This window comes from Macaca thibetana, chromosome 10, assembly GCF_024542745.1.
Source record: "Macaca thibetana thibetana isolate TM-01 chromosome 10, ASM2454274v1, whole genome shotgun sequence".
In the NCBI taxonomy this organism is placed as follows: Eukaryota; Metazoa; Chordata; class Mammalia; order Primates; family Cercopithecidae; genus Macaca; species Macaca thibetana.
This window is the reverse complement of record NC_065587.1, coordinates 71,577,883-71,594,467: the sequence shown is the minus strand read 5'-3', so window position 1 is coordinate 71,594,467 and position 16,585 is coordinate 71,577,883. Positions and strand designations below refer to the sequence as shown.

General features: G+C 44.8%; 2 protein-coding genes across 4 annotated transcripts in view; one reads left to right on the top strand and one right to left on the bottom strand.

The window, feature by feature from the left end:
• The window catches only part of PTPRA (protein tyrosine phosphatase receptor type A), a 135,229-nt gene extending 120,716 nt beyond the window's left edge, over nt 1-14,513 (bottom strand). For all 3 annotated transcript variants that reach the window (XM_050745688.1, XM_050745689.1, XM_050745693.1), the window contains exon 1: nt 14,179-14,513. The gene's annotated coding sequence lies outside the window, so the exon portion shown is untranslated. The remainder of the gene's footprint in view (nt 1-14,178) is intronic.
• FASTKD5 (FAST kinase domains 5) overlaps nt 1-16,585 on the top strand; it is a 488,950-nt gene that overhangs the window by 264,346 nt on the left and 208,019 nt on the right. The gene's annotated exons all lie outside the window — the stretch shown is intronic.

Here is a 16,585-nt window from a genome sequence, read left to right as displayed (position 1 = left end):
GATTACAGGCATGAGCTACTGCGCTCAGCCCAATCCTTGGTTTTAACGGCTATCATAGCCAAAAAGAAACATGAATCCAAAGGAAGCAGCACTATGGCTGTGTTTACTAAATTGTGATAATCATTTTCCCACCCCCATTATACAAATATTTCCTTTTAAATATGGCGAGCAAATATCCATCTTCTGTGATAATTACTCTCAAAAATTAATAAAAGATACTACTTTTTAAAATTTTTTTCTTTTTTTTCTTTCTTTTTTTTTTTTTTTCTAAGACAGTTTCACTCTGGTTGCTCAGGATGGAGTGCAATGGTGCGATCTCGGCTCACGGCAACCTCCACTTCCCAGATTAAAGCAACTCTCCTGCCTCAGCCTCCCGAGTAGCTGGGATTACAGGTATGTACCACCATGCCCAGCTAATTTTGTACTTTATTTTTTTTTATTTTTTTTATTTTTTTATTTTTTTAGCAGAGACGGGGTTTCTCCATGTTGGTCAGGCTGGTCTCAAACTCCCAACCTCAGGTGATCCACTCGCCTTGGCCTCCCAAAGTGCTGGGATTACAGGTGAGAGCCCTGTGCCCGGTCACATTTTTCTGTTTTTAACAAATGGACTTGGAATCCACTAAAACTCTTCCCTTACAGTAGTTTCTCTTTTAATTTTTTACTATGGGAATTCTCAAACATATACAACAGTAGAGAAAATACTATAATAAACCCTTATATACCTACTATCTAGCTTCAATAATTATCAACGTATGGCAATTCTTGTCTCATCTGTAAATTCTCCAAACATGCTGAATTACTTTAAAGTAAATTCCAGATATCAACATCATTTCATCCAAAATACTTCAGTACTTATCTGTAAGAGAAAGGAGTCTTTCTTTTTAATGTAACCATACTACTATAACACTTTAAAAAAATTAAAATTGTTTAAAATCATCTTATATACAAGTGGTTTTCAAATTTAAATTACTCCCAATGGGCTCATAAATAACTTTTTACAGTTGGTTTGCATGAAACAGGATCTAAACAAGGTCTATACTTATGTCCAATTAATATGTTTCAAGTCTTTTTTATTTTTTCCAAGATGGAGTCTTGCTCTGTCGCCCACGCTGGAGTGTGGTGGCACAATCTTGGCTCACTGCAACCTCTGCCTCCCGGGTTCAAGCAATTCTCCTGCCTCAGCCTCCCGAGTAGCTGGGATTATAGATGTGCACCACCACGACCGGCTAATTTTTGTATTTTTAGTAAAGACGGCATTTTACCACGTTGACCAGGCTGTTCTCGAACCCCTGACCTCATGATCCACCCGCCTTGACCTCCCAAAGTGCTGGGATTACAGGTGTGGGCCACCATGCCCAGCCTCAAGTCTTTTTTAATCTGTAGCAGTTCCTCCATTTTTTTTTCTTGCCATTCATTTGAAGTAAATAGGTTCCTTTGTCCTATAATATTTTTCACATTCTAAATTTGCCAATTACATCCTATAAACTGGTAATCAGATCTACACTAATCAGAAGAAGGTTTGACTCAGTTTGTTGGGGCAAGCAAGACTATTTCATGAATGATATGTTCTTCCTATTGTATCACATAGAAAGAATATAAGATTTGGTTGTCCCAATTTTAGAGATGTTATAGTTCCCTAACGGTTTTAACAGCCACTGGTGATCAGTGCCTAGATTCTTTATTTCATTAGATCATCTGGAAATGTTTTCAGCAACACATTTGGAAATTTTTATTAGGTTACAAAATCGTTTCTAAGTTTTTCATGTGTAAAATTATGAGAATTTTGATAGATGCAACAAAATCACAGTGAGATCATGAGTCATTAAGGAAATGCAAATTCAAACCATAATGCAATACCACTTTACACCTACTAGGATGGCTACAATTAAAAAAACAAACAATAACAAGTGTCGACAAGGATAGGGAGAAACTGATACACTCATACATTGCTGCTGGGATTGTAAAAAGGTGCAGGCATTCTGCTTAGTGGTTTCTCAACAAGTTAAACATAGAGTTACCATTTGACTCAGCAGTTCCACTCCTAGATCTACCCAAAAGGATATGTCCGCACAAAAACCTGAACATACAACCCATATATGGGAAAAAATATTTACAAATCGTATATCTGATATGGGACTTATATCTAGAAATATATAAGCAACTCAATAATAAAAAGAGCAATAACTAAATTTTAAAATGAGCCAAGTATCTGAATAGACATTTCCCCAAAGAACATACACAAACAGCCAACAGCACATGAAAAGATGCACATCATGAATCATCATGGAAATGCAAATAAAAACCACAATGAGATACAACTTCACACCCACTAAGATGGCTATAATCAAAAAGAGAATAACAAATTTGGCAAATATGGGAGAAACTGGAACCCCTGAGCATTGCTGGGAGAAACTGGACCCCTTTTGCATTGCTGCTAGAACCCTTGTGAGCTGCTACTGGGAACGGGTTGTCACTTTAGAAAACAGTTTGACAGCCCCTCAAAGTTAGTCACCATTTAACCCAACAATTCTACTCCTAGGTATATACATGCCTAAGACAAATTAAAACCTATGACCACACAAAAATTTATACCTGAATATTCATAGCAGCATTGTTCATAAAGCCAAAAAGTAGAAACAAATAAATGTCCATCAACTGATGAACCAGTTAGTCAAATGTCGTATATCAATATAATGGAATATTATTCAGCCATAAGAAGGAATGAAGACTGATACATGGTACAAAAACATTATGCTAAGTAAAAGAAGCCAGCTACAAAAGGTCACATATTGCATGATTTCATTTATATGAAATGTCCAGAACGGCCAAATCCAAACGGGAAGATTAGTAGTTGCCAGGGACTGCAGGGAGGGCAGAATGAGAAGTGAGGCTAATGGGTGCAGGGTCTCTTTTTGGGGTGATGAAATGTTCTTAAACTAGACAGTGGCAAAAGCTGCACAACTCTATGCATACACTAAAAACCACAGAACTACACACTTTAAAAGGGAGAATTTTATAATATGTAAATTATAGCTCAATAATGATTATGTGGGAAAAAAAATTACAGTGAGGAAAATGCTCTCCCACTGCACATTTCTTTCTAAGAAAAGTAGGTCCTTTCTCATTCACTATTTAAATAACACTTTTACTTGAAGAGATAGATTAAAGATACTAATTTTTCAAATGATATTTGCTAGATTCAGGTTGAGTACTCCTCACCTGAAATGCTTGGGACCAGAAGTATTTCAGATTTCAGGTATTTTTCAGATTTTGTAATATTTGCATTATTCCTATTGGTTGAATATCCCTGATCCAAAAATTCAAAATCTGAAATGCTCCAACGAGCATTTCCTTTGTGTGTCATGTCAGCACTCAAAAAGTTTTGGATTTGAGGCCAGGCATGGTAGCTCACACCTATAATCTCGGCACTTTGGGAGGCTGAGGTGGGAGGATCGGTTGAGCCCAGGAGTTTGAGACCAGCCAGGGAAACACGGCAAAACCCCGTCTCTACAAAAAATACAAAAATTAGCTGGGCATGGTGGTGTATGCCTGTAGTCCCAGCTACTCAGGAGGCTGAGGTGGGAGGATCACCCAAGCCCAGGAGCTCAAGGCTGCAGTGAGCCACGATCATGCCACTGCACTCCAGCCTGGGCTACATACAGAGTGAGAACCTGTCTCAAAAACAAAAACAAACAACAACAACAAAAAATGTTGGATTTGGGAGCCTTTTGGATTTCATATTAGGATTACTCAACCTGTAGCCACTTATCATAACAAAAAGTTGGCAATTTTTTAAAAAAGAAAAATGCAAAACTCATCAACAACTCTACCACAAGATAATTAACAAATAAGTGGACTCAAGAGCCTGCCCATAATGAGGTAATAAATGAATTTCATGAATTTCATTCTTTTATTCAGTCAAAGCAGCCCTGTTCCATTAATTTACATTCAGTCTATTATTCCATATAGTAATGTTCTTATGAAGGCAATCGTTTACTAACTATTAAGAATATGTCACCGGGCACGGTGGCTCACGCCTGTAATCCCAGCACTTTGGGAGGCCGAGGCGGGCGGATCATGAGGCCAGGAGATCGAGACCATCCTGGCTAACACGGTGAAACCCCGTCTCTACCAAAAATACAAAAAATTAGCCCGGCATAGTGGCGGGTGCCTGTAGTCCCAGCTACTTGGGAGGCTGAGGCAGGAGAATGGCGTGAACCCAGGAGGCGGAGCTTGCAGTGAGCCAAGATCGTGCCACTGCACTCCAGCCTGGGCAACAGAGCGAGACTCTGTCTCAAAAAAAAAAAAAAAAAAAAAAAAGAATATGTCTTCTCCAGTACAACTTTCTTCCAGTAGCTCACAAAAGAAGTGGTCTGACCAGGCATGGTGGCTCACGCCTGTAATCCCAGCACTCTGGGAGGCCGAGGCAGGCAGATCACAAGGTCAAGAGATTGAGACCACCCTGGATAACACAGTGAAACCCCATCTCTACTAAAAATACAAAAAACTTAGCTGGGCATGGTGGCGGGTGCTGGTAGTCCCAGCTACTTGGGAGGCTGAGGCAGGAGAATGGCATGAACCCATGAGACGGAGCTTGCAGTGAGCCAAGATCATGCCACTATGCTCCAGCCTGGGCAACAGAGCGACACTCTATCTCAAAAAAAAATAAAAATAAAAATAAAAAGTGGTCCTTATTCTTGGATGTAACTGCTAAAAGATAATCCAAGTCATGAGATTGAGACCATCCTGGCTAACACGGTGAAACCCCATCTCTACTATAAGTACAAAAAAATTAGCCGGGTGTGGTGGCGGGCGCCTGTAGACGCAACTACTCAGGAGGCTGAGGCAGGAGAATGGTGTGAACCCGGGAGGTGGAGTTTTCAGTGAGCCGAGATTGAGCCACTGCACTCCGGCTTCGGTGACAGAGCGACACTCTGTCTCAAAAAAAAAATAAAAGGAAAAAAAAAAAATCTAGACCTGGCACGGTTGGCACAGTGGCTCATGCCTGTAATCCCAGCACTTTGGGAGGTCTTTTGGCAAGTGGATCACTTGAGCCAGGAGTTCAAGGCCAGCCTGGGCAATACAGTGAGACCTCACCTCTCCTAAAAATAAAAAATAAAAAAATACGTATGGTGGTGCATGCCTGTGCTCCCAGCTACTTGGAAGGCTGAGGTAGGATGATCACTTGAGACTGGGAGGTCAAGGCTGCAGTGAACCATGATGGTGCCACTGCACTCCAGCCTGGGTGACAGAACAAAACTGTCTCAAAAAAAAAAAAAAAAAAAAAGAAAGAAAAGAGAATCTAGCAATACTGAGACAAGCTAGAAGCTTCTGTACTTTCACAACCATATACTAAACCTCCCACACTACAAAATTTGTCCTAATATTGTTTGTTCACATATTCAGCAATGTTTTCTATACATCTTCCAATGGTATTTTGATTTCCTGACAAAATTATTTTCCATGTAGTACATCAGTCTGCTTTTTGTTTAAGTGGGCCTTTTGGGGGTGGGGCAAGAAGAATCTGCCAAGGGTATGTGGTTTTTTGTCTTTTTTTTTTTCCCCCGAAACAGTCTCGCTGTCTCCCAGGCTAGAGTGCAGTGACGCAATCTCAGCTCACTGCAACCTCCGCCTCCTGGGTTCAAGCGATTCTCCTGCCTCAGCCTCCCGAGTAGCTGGGACTACAGGCGCGCGCACCCACCATGCCCGGCTAATTTCTGTATTTTTGGTAGAGACAGGGTTTTGCCATGTTGGCCAGGCTGGTCTCAAACTCCTGACCTCAGGTGATCCGTCCACCTCGGCCTCCCAAAGTGCTGGGATTCCAAGCATGAGCCACTGTACCCAGCCCCATTTTGTCTTGTATAAGGACAATAAACTTAAAAATTGGTCACGCATGGTGGTTCACACGTGTAGTCCCAGAGCTTTGGAAGGCCAAGATGGGAAGATTGCTTGAGCCCAGGGGTTCAATGCTGCAGTGAGCTATCATTGTGCCACTGTACTCCAGCCTGGGCAACAAGAGTGAGACCCCGTTTCTTAAAAACAAGAAATCCTCAAAATATAAATTTTGATCATTGAAGTTAGCAAAATTTTGTAAAGCATCTGATGGAATATCCTTTATCTTTAAGCATCACTGCAAAAAAAAAAAAAAAAAAAAAAAAAAGTAGAGGTTCTCTTTATGTTGCCAAGTCTTGGTTTTCAGATGTCTTCATACTGGTGACAGCTCCTCATATTTTATTATTTAATATTTCAAAGTTTTACATACTTTTTTTTTTTTTTTGGAGACGAAGTCTCACTCGCCCAGGCTTGAGTGCAGTGGCAAGATCTCGGCTCACTGCAAACTCCACCTACTGGGCTCAGATGATTCTCCTGCCTCAGCCTCCAGAGTAGCTGAGGTTACAGGCATGCACTACCACACCCAGCTAATGTTTGCATTTTTAGTAGAGATGGAGTTTCACCATGTTGGCCAGGTTGGTCTTGAACTCCTGACTTCAGGTGATCCACCCGCCTCAGTCTCCCAAAGTGTTGGGATTACAGGCATGAGCCACTGTGCTTGGCCCACCCACCCACCCTTTTTTTTTTTTTTTTTTTTTGAGACAGAGTCTCACTCTGTCTCCAGGCTGGAATGCAGTGGCACAATCCCAGCTTACTGCAACCCCAGCTCACTGCAACCTCCACCTCCCAGGTTCAAGCGATTCTCCCGCCTCAGCCTCCCGGGTAGCTGAGATTATTCAGAGAGGCACATGCCACCACACCAGGCTAATTCTTATACTTTTAGTAGAGATGGGGTTTCACTATGTTGGCCAGGATGGTCTCGATCTCTTGACCTTGTGATCCACCCGCCTTGGCCTCCCAAAGTGCTGGGATTACAGGTGTGAGCCACTGCACCCGGCCCTCCTTTTTTTTAAAAAAACAGTCTCCCTCTGTCCCCCAGGTTGGAGTACAGTGGTACAATCACGGCTCACTGCAGCCTTGAACTCCTGGGTTCAAGCAATCTGCTGCCTCAGCCTCCTAAGTAACTGGGACTACAGGCACGTGACACCACACGGCTAATTTTTTATTTTTAGTAGAGATGGGGTCTCGCTTTGCTGCCCAGGTTTGTCTTGAGCTCCTAGCCTCCTGCGCCTCAGGCTCCCAAAACAGCGGGATTATGGATGTGAGCCACTGTGCAGCTGGGTTCTATATACGATTAAAAGGAATCTTAAAGCAAGATTCTTATTAATGATAGAGTCCATGTTACTCATAAATTTCCTGATACTTTCCAATTTAGTAAGAGCTGACTTATTTGAATAGCTCACCAAGAATTCATCACAGGAGTTGGACTAGTGTCAGCTCTGACATCTTGTTTGCTTGTGCTTATATTAGTGTTTTCTTCAATCACTGGTTTCTTTGCATGTCCATTTTGTAAAGGCTAGTTCAATGAAAACTGATTAATATAAACTATTAACAACATGTTGCAATACATGGAGAACAAATGTATAAATATGTCTCTGCTCACTGCAGGATTCAATCTCTTCCTTCAGGACACCCAAAGTTCTAGAGTTAACACATTAACTGTTTGACCTATAGACCCAAAAGATACCAGTGACAATTCCTAAATTAAACATTTTATCTTATCTTTTAGATAAAAACAATAGAAAGTTCTAAATTTTCTTCCAGTTCCCCTGGATCATCTTATCTACCTCACTTTGAAAATTACTGCTCTGGACTACAGCCACAGTGAACTTTTTAACAACTACAAATCAGATCAGTTCACTCTTCTGCTTAAAAATCCTTCAAAGATTTAGCTCTGCCTTCAGGATAAAGTCCAAAATCTTTGCATGCCATACAGGACCCTCAACTCTGCCCCCTGACATTCTCTTGTCTCAACCCTGTCTTTAGTCTCTAGTTCTCAACCCTGGCTACACATTAGAATCACCTGGGGAGTTAAAATACATATACAGGTATGTATCACTTAACAATGGGGATACATTCTGAGGATGAGTCTTGATGTGATTTCATAATTCTGCAAACATCATAAAGGTTACTTACACAAAATGAGATGGTACAGCTTGCTACATATCTAGGCTATATTGTATAACCTACTGCCCCTAGGCTACAAACCTGTACAGCATGTTACTGTACTGAATACTGTAAGTAACACAGTATCTGTGTATTTAAATATCTAAAAACAGAAAAGGTATAGTAAATTACGGATTATAATCTTATGGGACCACTGTTGTATATGCAGTCTCTCCTTGATAGAAACATTGTTACACCGTGCATGACTGTGTACACATTCTCAGGCCCCACTTGAGACCAATTAAATCAAAATGCCTGCGGGTGGGACATTTGCAACCCTGATTTTTCTAAGTTCCCCAGGTGAATCTAAAGCGCAGCCTAGGGAGAGAATTACTCTGTCACTGCAAGCCACCTGCCCCTTCCTGTTCACCATGGTCAGCCAGTTTTAGGTGCTCACCAAGCTCTCAATTAGGCCTTGCTATGTCAAGTGTGATCCACCCACCAGCAGCATCTGCCTCACCCAGGAGCTGGTTAGTAACACAGAATCCCAAGTCCCACCCCAGACCTACTGATTCAGGACTTGGCATTTTAACAAGACTCCCAGATGGTTCATGAGCACATTCAATTTAGCGAAGCGCTGCCCTGAGCTACCAAATCCCTTCTCAGCTCAGGGCCTTTACAAATGTTTAACTGCAAATGTTGTTTAGCTGCTGAACTTCTCTGGCACTCCCAAAACACCCTATTCTTCCCCTTTCATCACATCTATAATTACCATAGGTGATTAATGTCTGTCTACTACACTAACCCAAAAGTGTCATGAGGACAAACATCACATCCATGTTACTCTGGGGTGTCCCCAGCTTCCAGCACAATGCCTGGTATTTTCAACCGAACGGCATCTAGTCTTATATTTTATATTGCTAAGATCCTATTCTAAACTTCCACAATATTTCAGTCTCATCAACCAAATCTTTCTTCAACCACGAGTTGGCTTTAGTTACATAAATCTTGGAGATAATCTATATCACAGCACCGTACTTCTTTCAAAAAATCTAAATTAGCTACTGGTCTCTTCTTCCAAAGCAATGTAAATTAAACCTAATTCAAGGTATCATTACATTTCTTTGTAATAGCACTAGATGGGCTGTCAAGAAATGGCCCCATAAATTGCTGATAGTGTTGGAAACTAGTTCAACCTTTCCAGATTGCAATTAGGCACTGAAACTGTATCCTCTGACTTGGTGAGCCCAGGCTGGGAGTAAGAGTACAAGAAAATAATTCAAAAGAAGTATTTGAATAAGAGGTATAAAAGTACCATTTATAATAGTAAAAAGGTAGAAAAAATAAAAAGAATAAAAAGGATTGCACCAACTACAGCTGTTGGCTGCGAATGGTGGCTCACACCTATAATTCCAGCACTTTGGGAGGCCAAGGTGGGTGGATCACTTGAGTCCAGGAGTTCAAGACCAGCCTGGGCAACATGAGAATGTCTCTACAAAAAATTAAAAAATCAGCTGGTTGTGGTGGCACAGACCTGTGCAGTCCCAGCTATTTGGGTGGCTGAGATGGGAAGATCATTTAGCCCAGGAGATCAAGGTTGCAGTGAGCTGTGATCATGCCACTGCACTCCAGCCTGGGTGGCAGAGTGAGACCTTGTCTCAAAAACAAACAAACAAATTAAAAAAACTACAGTTGTCAATGAATGGAATACTATACTGTGATTTTTTTTTTTTTTTTTTGAGATGGAGTCTCACTCTGTCACCAGGCTGGAATGCAGTGGCAAGATCTTGGCTCACTGCAACCTCTGTCTCTTGGGTTCAAGTGATCCTCATGCCTTAGCCTCCCGAGTAGCTGGGATTACAGGCACGTGCCACCACACCCAGCTAATTTTTGTATTTTCAGTAGAGATGGGGTTTCACCATGTTGGCCAAGATGGTCTTGATTTCTTGACCTCGTGATCCGCCCTCCTTGGCCTCCCAAAGTGCTAGGATTTACAGGCGTGAGCCACCGTACCCAATCTGATTTTAAATGAACAAATACTTAAATGAGTAAATATAAAATATTTTATGTTATTCAAGAATTCAAAAATCATAAAATCATATTCTGTATGTACTGACTGCTACTATAAAAACTATGTCTTGTACATTGACACAAATGGATGTGAATTTAGAGTAAAATAAATATAGTTTTACATTTAATGGATTCTCTTTTCTATAGAGAATACATTAAAATAAATTTTAATGTTGGGCTATTTTTGGGCTTGCTGTTCAGTTTTATTAAGTTAGTGTTATATTATTGCTATTTTTGTTGTACTCAGACTCACTAAAAAACCATTTCTTCACCGGGCACGGTGGCTCACGCCTATAATCCCAGCATTTTGGGAGGCCAAGGCAGGCAGATCACCTGAGGTCAGGAGTTCAAGACCAGCCTCACCAACATGGAGAAAACTCGTCTTTACTAAAAATACAAAATTATCCAGGCGTGGTGGCACATGCCTATAATCCCAGCTACTCAGGAGGCTCAGGAGAAACGCTTGAACCCGGGAGGCAGAGGTTGCGTGAGCCAAGACAGCGACATTGCACTCCAGCCTGGCCAACAAGAGCAAAACTCCATCTCAAAAAACAAACAAACAAACGAAAAACATTTCTTCAGCTTTGGCATTTGGAAACATTTATTAGTTATTGCACTGGAAAGTAAAATGACAAGATTCTATATTTGGCCAGTTTCCCTCTCATAACTCAAACTTCACCTGCATCTCATTTTTTTCCATGTGAAAACGGAGAAAAACAATGCAATAATGTTTACAAGCTGACACTGAGCACCTCCAATGAAAGGTGCTGGCAAATACAAACATGCGGGGTGCAAAAATACAAAGCAAAAAACCCACCACCAACCACACTGATCATCTTGCACAAGTTACTTTTATCCTTCTGAGCCTCAACATCTCCCTCTGTAGATTCGAATAAACTGGCTAGAATCGCATAGGGTAGGGGGAGGATTTGTGGAGAAAAAGTAAGCATATAATAGCTGAAAAAGCATCATAGTTGATCCTCCTGAACTCTCTGAAGATCATCTACCCAGCCACACATTTTGGGGGAGAGGATACAACAGGCTGTTGGTACAATAGCCTGAAAACAGGTGACAGTTTGGCTCTATGTCTGCAAATCAAAAATGCAGACATATCCCTTGACCCAGTAATTCTACTTCTAAAAGCATATTGTTCAGATAACTTTGCAAATGAGCACATAACACAGTATGTACAAGGACATTCATTGTATTGCTGTAATATAAGAACCTGGAAACAAATATTTAACCCAAAGATGTTACAGTACAGCCATACAATTAAACAAGTAAAAGAATGTCAACAGAAAGAACAAATAACTCTCTTTATATATTGATAACAGAATGATTTCCTAAATATGTTAAGTAAAAAAAACCCAGTAAGGTGTGAGTGGTACGTCCCATGGTGGGAGGAGTATGGACAAGCAGGCACACATTTATAAAGGAACAGTGTCTACGGAAGGCCATATAAACTGAAAACTTCAGCCATCTCTGGGGAGGAGGTTAGGGAGACAGGAGACTTGGGGCCAGGGTAGGAGGGACATTTTTCTCTATATACTCTTTTGTATTGCTAGAACTTTTGAATTTTTCTCTCATCTGCATTAATTATATTTTCCCAAAATGGAGCAGGATTCTCTCTACACCTTCCTCTGGATCTAAGAGGCTGTGATTCTACCTCTGTCAGACCTGACCAGTGCCTCCTATATTGCAGGAACATCTGCATTTGGTCCTATAATGCCCCCAAATGATCTTTCCAAAACTCTTTCAGCCCAAGTCCCTGGCCTCCTTTAAATCCTCTAGTAGCTCTCCAGCTACCTGATCCAGCTATGATTAACCTCTTCCCTCCTCCCCAAGGACAGTGGATTCCTTCCACCACCAAGTCTGCTTGTGCTGCTCCCTCTTGCCTATGTGTGCAGTCCACCATGGAAAAACTCCTATGCATCTTTCATGATCTGAAGAATCCCCTGTCCCAGGAAAGCTTTCCCAAATCACCCAGGCAGGGGATGCTCCCTGCACAGCCTGGCAGAGGCTCTGGAAATACATTGCCAAAATTCAAATCTTGACTATTCCCTCATTTGCCCACTGTTTGGCCTCAGTTTCCAACCCTGTAGAGTAGGAATAAGCCCTTTTATGACTTGAAAAGACTGAGGGAATTCATGGAAAACATTTATTACATAGCTTGTCACAAGGCAAATAAAATATAGCTATTATTATTACAATCTTATAGCACCTGTGATGTATTTATATCCACCTGTCCTACATTAGACTCTGAGCTCCTCAAAGGTAAGGACTGACTTCTTCACTATTGTATCCCAAGCAATTCGCCTGACAAAATGAAGGCACATGAACGTACATAAGCCAGAGGATTGGTTTTTCTGGTTCTGTATTTCACCCAGATGTTAAGTGGCTAAACAGAGAACAGCCCCCCGGATCCCACCATGCCTTACAATGCACGTTATCAGCCAGGCCGCTTTGAGCAGGTAGAGGTGAAAAGAGACTGAACGGCTTTTAGTCTTTCAGACACAGTTTTTTGGAGGCCAGTGGGATATGGGACCTACCAGTTCCCACCCGCTGACTGCTTATAAGGCCTGGGTGGGATGGACATGCAGAAGTGTGGAAGCAGAAATACTAAAAGTCCTGGGCATGTACTCGAAGCAGGCCTTTAAAACACGAAAAAATCTCTTGGGAAGTGGATACCGGGAAATAAACAGAGCCTGGGCATAAGAGAAGAGACTGGAAAGAATCTACAAGACAACTTGGAGGAAGAATTCTCCCAGCATGGGAGACAGAAAGGTGGGCAAGACACAGCTCCTGCCCACAAGAAGCTTCTCAAATGAGAAGAACTTTAAAAGAAAAAGTGGAGCTTGGCAGGTAAAGGTGGGGAAGAAAGAGGATCACATAAAACAAAAACATCCCAACATGTGATGGAGCAGTCAAGCAGCTCTGAATAATAGCCAGCAAGGGGGATGAGGGGAAGGAGAATTGAAGGATTAGATTAATCTAAAAGGAGTAAACTGAGGCAAGATTGTCAAGGGCTTTGTATGACCTGATAAGGCATTTTAGGCTTCATTCATCCCATGGGAAAAAGAAAAGCGAGGGAGTTTTTAAGTAAACAAGTGACAGCATCAGATCTGTGTTTCTGAAAGGAGTGGCCAGGCAGGAAGATGTTCGCCCTTTCCTAGTCAGTCCTCCTCTCGCCCACCATCTTCTGTTTCTCCGGCTGCCTGCACAGCTAGCAGGTGGCAAACGAAGCCGTCTCCGGGGTGATGTGACTGGTTCTAGAGCCGGAATCCCTCTCCTGGGCAAAAGCTTCTGATGGTGTTCACCCTGCAGAGGGTGGATCTGCACATCTTCCTTTCCTGTCTTACAAATATCATCAGAGATCTCAAAAATAAAAACAAAAACCTCAAGACAGAACTCAGCTCTGCTATTTTTTTTTTTTTTTAATCTTCAGGAGATATAATCAGGAACTAATTTTTTCAAAATTTTTTTTTTATTTACCGAAAGTAAAAATGGAGGGGACCTGCGTTCTCAATTGGCCTATTCTGAATTCTGGGCAGCTCTCAGCCCTTATTTCCCTTCTTAAATAGCCTCAACAGTTGGGAGAGGGCGGCAAGGAGAGGGGCCTGGGAGACTGGCCGGGGGACCGAGGGAGGTGGACTTGAAGGGAAAGAAAAGTTGGTCACTGCAAAAGCAAATTTTCTCATGCCAGGAGTTTTCCTCTTTCCTCCCATTAAATGGACTTGAGCAAATTCTGTTCTCGCCATTCTAAGTTTCTTCTCTGAGAATGAACTCTGGCAGTGCCCTGGCCTGGTCCCAGGAGGACGCACGCAAAGTTCCTGGGCAGTCGCGAGGGGTCGGTGCCCGGGCCGGCATGTTTCCGGGGATCCCCTCCCCACGACGGACCCGCAAGGATGCACAATCAAATTGCAGGCGCCCGCAGGCTTCCACCCGGAAAAGAGGGCTGAGGGCTGAAGGCTGAGGGCTGAAGGCTGAGGGCTGAGGGCTCCGGGATCCGGGCTCCGCGCTCCTGGCTCGGGCCCGGGACCCCTCCCACCGCCCCCGGGAGCCGCCCCCCCTTCCGAAGCCCACCCGGGCGCAGCGGCCGCGAACACTCACAGAGTCTGGCGTTGGGCGGGACCGCTGGGGACGAGGAGAGCGGCTCCGCCTCGGCTCCGCGGCGGCGTTTCGGGCCGCCACTCGCCCTCAGGGCCGCCGCCCGGCCCGCGGCTCCGAGCCCCGCGGCGGCGGCGGCGGCCTCGCCTCCATGGCGAGGGGAAGCGGCTGAGGGGAGACTGGGCGGGCGGCGGTGATGGCGGCAGCGGCCGGGGTCCCAGCGCGATCGCGCGCGCGCGCGTCTCTGTCAGCGCCGCACTCGCCGCAGCCTCGCTCCCGACCTGGCCTTGGCTGTAAGACGCGTGTTCATTGGCTGTTCAGAGACAGGCGCTGGTTGGCCGACAGCGAACGGGCGTCTCCCGCCCGCGCGGGCCCCGCCCTTGTGCACCGCTGGAAGCTCACTGGCTGGGGCCCCGAACCCGGTTCCACGGTCTCCAGATAGCTCGGGAGGGGTTCGCCCCGGGGCCGCCCAATCCTTCGGGAAGCTGGACCCCGGAAGGACTGGCCGCGGGTGCACCAGTGCCTTCCGCCACTCTACAGTCACAGGCCCCAGGACTGGGGCCTTCTTCCCAGTTTACAGATGAGGAAACCGAGGCCAGGGACAAACTACACCAATGTCTAGCCACCAGGGCGGCATGGAACTCGAGAGCCATCTTCCTAATCCTCTCCAAACGTGATACTGTGGGTCTTTTTTTCCCTCCCCTAATTGCTGCAGGTTGAACGACGGGTCTCACTGGGGAGGGAGAGGAACCTGTCAAGTCCCTAGAACGGGTCTGGCTCCGTGGGTGTCATCTTACATCAAGTCAGCCCACGCCGTCCCCACCCGAGCTCCAGGGTAATCTCCGCGGCTTTCCAGATGCGCATGCTAGGGCCCTGATCGCCACCGAGCTGAGTAGAAGCACAACACGTGGTGGTCTGCGATGGGGGTGCCTTTTGCGATAGGCCTGACGGGGCAGGGGAAGCGCAAAACTCAGAGAAGAGCCAGAGTGCGCCCTCCCCAGGCCGGGGTAGGGGCGCGTACCCCTTTCCCGGCGCTGCCGGCACCGCGTCTGGCGCGTGGCACCCCCGAAGCAATCGCTCAGTGCATCCAGTGGCAGCAGGTTCCTACGCGGATCCCCGCGGCTGCTGCAGGACTTGAGCGTCTGCGGCTGAAAGCCGATTACGCAGTCGTGATAGGTGGTAGCAAATGCGACATTTCGCCGGATTTCCCAAGTAGGGGCCCCTGGGCGCGCAGGGCGAGCGGCTGGGCGTCTGCAGGCAATAGACAGATTTGCACAGCAGCGCGCAAACCGAGCTTGCAGGTAGGGGACGCTTCATCCCCGACCCAGGGTCTGCGGTTCCCGGGGTAGGTGGCAGTGAGTCTCTCTTCCAGACCGGGCAGCCCCTGAGGCCCCCTCACGCAACCCAGGCCGGTTTAGGACTCTGTGCCCCACTCCTCCGTATTGTGGAATAATTTAGTCCATGCTAACCAGAGCCATGGCCTGGGAATATGGGTGGGGCGGGCCTCAGGCTATCCCCTCCCCAGCAGGGAAGTCTCTCCTTGAGTGGGAGTTGTGACACTCTCTCTCCCTCTCAGCAGGACCAGCCTAGAGGTGTGGGTGAAATGGCCGAACCCAAGACACCTCTGACCAAGAGACACTCCAGCCCAAAGGCCCAGAGTCCACACGCCTAGTCTCCTAACAGTCAGACCCCAGTGAGGGTGGATCCTTTCCCACACCCAGCATTCACATTTCTCAGGAAGTCCAAACTCAATCTATACCCCGACACCGAATGGAAACGTGAAAAGCTGGAAGTCAAAGTGTGAAAACCCCTAACAAGTAATGACTGCAAGCGCAGGAGGTACCCCAGTAGCTAGGATGGCAGCCCTATGCTCTAGAACCAAATTCCACCGGCTTACTTTTGTCTTATATCTAATTTACACTATTATTTCTTAATATGTTTCTTTTTGTTGATTAGTTTTTTACTTGTTTATTTGTGTTACCCTAGAAGGGGTTGACATGCTACTTATATTTTCAATATAATTGAAATAGTGATTGCAGTAAGTGTTCATTTTTGAGACTATCTGAAGGACCCCATTTGGATATAACCACACTTGGGAAAATTGTTGTCGGGCTTGGTAGTCAGAGAGCCCAAGTCTCCAGCCCCACCATGTGCTGGGTGACCTGAGCCTCCCTCTGCAACTCTTCCTGGAACTTCCCAGGGCTGTATTGAGAATTAGGCATGTTCAGCTTGGCAAGTAACCCATTCTCAGGAAATGAAAGTCCTTTCTCCCCATGAGACAGCTGCACTATGGTCAAAGCATTTGTGGTGTGTGCACAGGGTTGACAGAATTAGACCCTGGAGACCCTCTGGGAAGGAGGGTTCAGCTCAGCAACCACACAGATGCTGTTTCCATTGGAAGAAGAGAGAG